The sequence below is a fragment of the Bufo bufo genome, chromosome 7, assembly GCF_905171765.1.
Source record: "Bufo bufo chromosome 7, aBufBuf1.1, whole genome shotgun sequence".
Classification (NCBI taxonomy): Eukaryota; Metazoa; Chordata; class Amphibia; order Anura; family Bufonidae; genus Bufo; species Bufo bufo.
The window spans coordinates 25,693,654-25,700,415 of record NC_053395.1 but is presented as its reverse complement, the minus strand read 5'-3'; positions in this window follow the sequence as shown (position 1 = coordinate 25,700,415).

Genomic DNA, 6,762 nt, shown 5'->3' with positions numbered 1-6,762 from the left:
TAAAATGTCTAAATTTCCTCAAGATGAATATCTTCGGGGAATAACATAAAAAAGGTACTTTGAAGGGGCTTCTAATGTTTTGGAGCTGTACAAGATTTTGCTGGCAGTCTTGCGGTGTGCCCAGCCAGTAGATAAATTACCGTATTTTTTGCTTTATAAGATGCATATTTTTTTTCCCCAAAAGTGGTGACTAGTCAGATGACAGTGCAGCGCGGGCCAAAGAAGACATGGGATCGCTGAGTTGTGTTTTTTAAAAAATTTTTATTCTGATCTGAGGTCTGATGGTTCTGGCAAGGAACTCTGGGGGATCTGACAATGAGGGCTGATCTGAGGTCCGATGGGGGTCTGAAATAAAGGGCTGATATAAGGTTTGATGGGGGTCTGAAAGAAAGGGCTGATCTGAGGTGTGATGGGGGTCTCACATTGAGGGCTGATCTGAGGTGTGATGGGGGTCTCACATTGAGGGCTGATCTGAGGTGTGATGGGGGTCTAACATTGAGGGCTGATCTGAGGTCTGATGGGGGTCTCACATTGAGGGCTGATCTGAGGTCCGATGGGGGTCTGAAATGAAGGACTGATCTGAGGTCTGATGGGGTTCTGGCATTGAGGTCTGATGGGGGTCTGACATGGAGGGCTAATTGGGTTCTGACATGGAAGGCTGATATGGGGGACTGATGTGATGTCCTGATATTTATGGTGGTCTGATCTGAGGATCTGGTCTGATGAAAAATATTTTTTTCTTATTTTCCTCCTTTAAAACCTAGGGTGTGTCTTATCAGGTGCGTCTTATAAAGTGAACAATACGGTACATAAATAGCGACTGTTTCCAGAGTACATTTTCAGTGTACCATAATGGTTTTAGAAATGTTTTGCCTTAAAAACCTTTTGTAATGGTTAGAAAAAAAATTGATAAAGGGAAAATATTTATTTTTTCATAATTTTAACAGTTTTTCTAGTTTAAATATTATAGCCATTATCTAATGGCACAAAAGAAAGGTCTAAGGGTATTTTCACATTAGCGGCAGGGGAGTCCGTCAGGTGAACAGCCTGTCGGATCTGTCCTGCCGCTAGTTCACGTGTGCCCCCGGACTGACGTTCCGTCCCCATTGACTATAATGGGGGCGGGGGCGGAGTTCCGGCGGCAGCACGGCAAGAGGCAGCCGGACTAAAAGTACGCCGCTGGAACTCCGCCCCGCCCCCATTATAGTCAATAGGGATGGAACGGCAGGACGTGAACTAGCGGCAGGACGGATCCGACAGGCTGTTCACCTGACGGACTCCCCTGCCGCTAGTGTGAAACTAGCCTAAGATGTCCCGAGAAAAATAATATCAAATCCATAGGAAATGAATCAGTTATTTGCAATTAGATAGGCCCATTGCTACACCTGAAAATTGCCTTGGTAAGGAAGGGGGATAAACACTCCGGTAATGAAGCGGTTAACATACCCAGGGTATTTGCACTGGTGTATTTATTTGGGCTGTAAAAACAGCAAAATAACCTCATGTGTTTTTCAAATGCTTTTTTGCAAACAGTGTGCTTTCCCACTTTTTCTTCTTGGTGTTTTTCCCGCATAGAGAAAATGATGTAAAAACACCAAAAGCTCCAGCATGCCGGGTTTTTGAAAAACCCCAAAAAGCCCTTGTCCTGCAGAGTCCTGCGTTTCATATTTCCCATATTCTTTGCGCTAGCAACTGGAGCTGGTGTTTTTATAGCAAAAAAATAAATAAAACCTAAAAGCACCAGGTGCAAAAAAATGCCACTAACAAAGCAAAAGTGCAGAAAAACACCAGCAAAAACCACGTTTTAGTTTTCCGGTATTGAAATCCGTCATAGGGGCTCAATACTGGGAAAAAAAAAACGCTTCAGTTTTGTCCTCCTTCATTGTCAATGGGGACAAAACTGAACAGAACGGAATGCTCCAATATGCATTGTGTTCCGTTTAGTTGCGCTCCCATACCGGAAAGCAAACCGCAGCATGTTGTAGTTTGTTTTCCGTCCTGGGATGCGGAGCAAGACGGATCCGGCATTACCCCCAGTGCAAGTCAATGGGGACGGATCCGATTTCTCTGCCACAATAGAAAACAGATCCGCCCCCCCCCCCTTTGACTTTCAATAGAGTTCATGACGGACCCGTCTTGGCTATGGTAAAGATAATACAACCGGATCCGTTCATAACGGATGCAGATGGTTGTATTATCAGTAACGGAAGCGTTTTTGCTGAACCCTGCCGGATCCAGAAAAAACGCTAGTTTTTTCATATGGAAAACTGGAACATAATACACTAAATTTCCACGCAGAATTAAGCTACATGCACACGAACGTGGTTTGGTTCCGCATCTGAGCCGCATTTTATGCGGACCCATTAACTTCAATGGGGCCGCAAAAGATGCGGACAGCACTCCATTTTGCAGACAAGGATAGGCATGTTACAATGGATCAGCAAAAAAAAAAGGATGCCATACGGACATTCGTGTTTTTTTTTTTTTGTTGTTGTTTTTTTTTGCAGACCTCAAAACACAGTCGTGTGCATCTAGCCTTAGACCTGTGGGGTGGGCTTTGAAATCTGCAGCATGACTATTTTTGTGCTGAAACGCAGCAGAAACCGCGGGGAAAATCTGCATAAACTACACTGCCACGTGCATGCATCCTTAAAGTCTGTGTACACCAATGATTGCATTTTACTCATTCGCAAAAAAAAACGGAACTGAAGCGGAAAGAAAATGCGTTCGTGTGCATGAGCCCTTAGTCAGGTAGAGCTGGAGAGCAGAAGGGAGAGATAGTGTAGGGATTGAAATGGCAATATTTTAGTTTTTATACTTGTTATAGACCCAAAAGTCCTTTTAAGGACTATTGTGTGTGGCAGCAATATATATTTTTTTTTAACGCAACCTGCGCTAAATAGCTTGCAATTGTTTGGCCGCTGCAGACAGTCTAACGTGTGCGCAGCCTAAAAATATCCGTGACATCCAGTGTACTTTTTCCGTAGACGGCGTCCGCTGCATACAGTTACATTACCTGCGCTACATCGCCTGTATAACATTTGCCCATTCGAAATTATCAGTGACATTAATTCAGTGTAATTTCTTATTAGGCGGTGGTGACAGCAACATTACTTGCGCTATACCTCCTGTTTACAGTAATGTGTGTGCATCCTAAAAATATCTGAAATTGTGTACTTTATTTGCGCATACACTTGCGCTACTGTACGTGTGACATACTTGCAAGCATATTTACCGTTTAATATGCGCAAGGCGAGCAGTAAGAGACGGGGAAGTGGCCGTGCTGCTGATGGTGCACGCAGAGGCCGTTGTCCTGGGCGCAGTGAAACTGTGCCCGCTGCCAGAGCACAAGAAACACACTAACCCACGATACCTAGCTTCATGTCCTAGTTCGCAGGGTGGCGCAGGACACGACTCTCGAAGTCAGACCAGTGCGACCAGGTGGTCGGTTGGATTGCAGCAGATAATGCTTCCAGTCAGTTAAGCACCACCCTGTCTTCCACCAAGTCCAGTCTCAGTAGCCAAGAGTCTGGTCAACAGAATCCTCACCCTGATCCTCCTTCCTCCCAAACAAGTGATCCCACACTCAGATATTCTGAGGAGCTGTTTTCATCGCCATTCCTTAATTTGGGCCTCTCGCCAAGCCCGCTTGAAGAGGGACATGAGGAGATCTTGTGCCCTGATTCCCAAACTCTGGAGCATCCACAGTCAGAAGAAGATGGCGGTGGGGAACTGCAATTGGTGTTTTACGAGGTGGATGATGATGAGACACAGTTGCCAATAAGTCAACCGCAATTAGTGTCTCAAGAGGTTGATGAAGAGGATGACACAGTTGTCAATAACTGAGGTTGTTGTTGTTAGGTCAACAAGTCAGGAGGATGACCAGAGTGAGGAAGTGGAAGAGGGGGTACTGGACGATGAAGTCACTGACCCAACCTGGGAAGGTGGCACGCTGAGCGAGGACAGCAGTACAGAAGGGGAATGAACCGCAACAGGCTGGAAGAGGCGGTGGGGTGGAAAAAGGGAGAAGGCGGGCCACACCAAACAGCCCTGCAACTGTTCCCCGGAGCACCCCATTGCTAAGGGGTAGGTGTTCCGCAGTCTGGTGCTTTTTTGAGTAAAGTGCGGACGATAAAAGAATTGTCATTTGCAACCTGTGCCGTACCAAAATGAGCATGGGCGTGAACACTAGCAACCTCACCACCACCAGCATGATCTGCCACATGGCATCAAAGCACCCTAATAGGTGGGTCCACAACCAGTGTCTGCAGGTCACACCACTGCCTCCTCTTCCCCCTGTGTTACGTGCTGGCCAATCCCCTGTCCAAGACGCAGGCCCGGATGCCTCCCGCCATGCACCTGGACCTTCGCAAGCACCATCAGCTAGCACATCCACTTCTATGTCCCTTGCAGCGTACAGATGTCTATACACCAGGCCGTTGAACGAAAGCGCAAATACCCAGCCACCCATCCACAGACCATAGCACTAAATGCGCACCTTTCCAAATTGCTGGCCCTGGAAATGTTGCCATTTAGGCTTGTGGACACTGAGGCTTTCCGCAGCCTGATGGCGGGGGCTGTCCTGAGGTACTCTGTCCCCAGCCGCCAATATTTTTCACGGTGTGCAGTCTCAGACTTACACCAGCATGTGTCCCATAACATCACCCGTGCCCTGACCAATGCAGTTATTGGGAAGATCCACTGACACATGGACAAGTGCTTTTGGCCAGGGACGCTAGATTTCCCTGACGGCACACTAGGTGAACATTATGGAGGCCGGGAGCGAGTTGTACCCTGGGATGGCGCAGGTGCTACCGACGCCAAGGATTGCGGGCCCTACTTCCATCAGGGTTTCCGCCCAAGGCCTGCGCAACCATATAGGCGAACTAGGCGTTCGCCTAGGGCGCTGGCCTGCTGCGCGCGCCCATTATAAGGAGAATTATTTCTACTGGGGGGGGGGGGGGGGGTAGGGCATTATGGTGGACTTTATTACTCCCCCATGGAATGACCCCCCTAGTAGCAGCACCAGCCTCTCCCTGCTCTGCTATCCCTCTGCCCTTCTCCAAATCCTTATTATGAAATCTTTCTCATTAGGATAAAACACATCAGCTCCGCCGAGCCCCCGGCCAAAGTGTTGAAGTGGTATCCGAGATCCCCAAGGGCCAAGCCAAGTAACTATGTTTTCATGTGGAATATGTTTATTTTATACACATATAGCCTACACTGTGCCTCACAATATACAGTTTCTTCTGTAAAAGTCATCAAGTGTCATGGGGGAAGGGGGCCTTATTATTCGCCCCAGGCTTGTTTCTTTAGCTATGGCTTAAGTTATGGTAGTTATTCTCCACCATTCTTAATAGGGGGCTTTATTGCAACATATAACTCTCTTTTAATTTAAATGCTGAGAAACAGGTGGAACATATGTGATGTCATGATGTGGGCAGATCATCTGATAAGGGGGGGGGCGGCAATTTTTATCTTGCCTAGGGTGGCAAAAATCCTTGCACTGGCCCTGTGGTTCAATCTCCCTTTTGTCAAAAAAGTGGCGTACTACTCGGACAAAATCGTTGGACCTGGGAGTCCAGGATGCATCCAGACATCCTCCCCATGCTGTTCCCGAACCATTTCAGTGGTGTTTCCATCAATTTCTGACCTTTTTACTATGAACCAGACACCCTCCCCTCTTCAGAGCAGGGGGTGCCTGGTTTAATGCTCGGGTTCTCCCATTGACTTCCATTGTGCTCAGTAGATAAAGCTTATCTCTAAATTACTAATAGCTCAAAAACAGTTATTTAAGCCACATTGTTATCAGTAAGATGAGAACTAAGCTATAATGAGTGTTTATAAGGTCCGAGATTAGAGATAAGGATCTGCCTGATCGAAAGTAGTAAAAATACAGATTCTGCTACTAGAGTCTCAAGGCTGTACAGACAAAGGGGCTCTAAAAAAAAGATTTTTAGCTCAAAATGAGTACAATGCAGAAAAAAAAAAAGGAAAATATGCCACCAAAGGTGTCCATAGCCTTTAAGTTTCCCATTATTGCAAATCCTATTGGGGCGAAATGTGCGTCATAGGAGGTGCTCAAAATGCCTATATCCTTTCCCCTGTAGCAGGGGCTGCAAGAGTTGTACACAGGCAGACGTGGCTCTGCTTGAATCACTGGAGGTAAGAGAAACTAGATCTACAGGGATCAGCTGATCACCCAGCGGGCTTCTATTCAAAGAAGGGTTGTCTTTGCTGGGGCCATATGTCGATTTTTGAACCTGGAGTGTGACCACAACGCCAGAAAGGCTAAATGTTTTTGCAATTCTGGGGTTGTGGCAATTTGCGAGTTGGGTGTTGCGGCCCAGACAGCCGTGTAGCCCCGGGCTCAAGCTGTTGCCTGGGTTTCTTTAAACAGGTGACGTCTTTGTGCAGGAATATACGCCAAAGGGACCTTCAAAGATTGGACCCGCCACCAGGCTTTAACCCCTTAAGGACACAGCCTTTTTACACCTTAGGACCAGGCCATTTTTTGAAAATCTGACCAGAGTCCCTTTAAGTGCTGATAACTTTAAAACGCTTTGACTTATCCAGGCCGTTCTGAGATTGTTTTTTCGTCACATATTGTACTTCATAACACTGGTAAAATGAAGTCAAAAAAATTATTTTTTTTGCACCAAAAAATACCTAATTTAACAAAAAATTTGGAAAAATTATCAAATTTCAAAGTTTCAGTTTCTCTACTTCTGTAATACATAGTAATACCCCCAAAAATTGTGA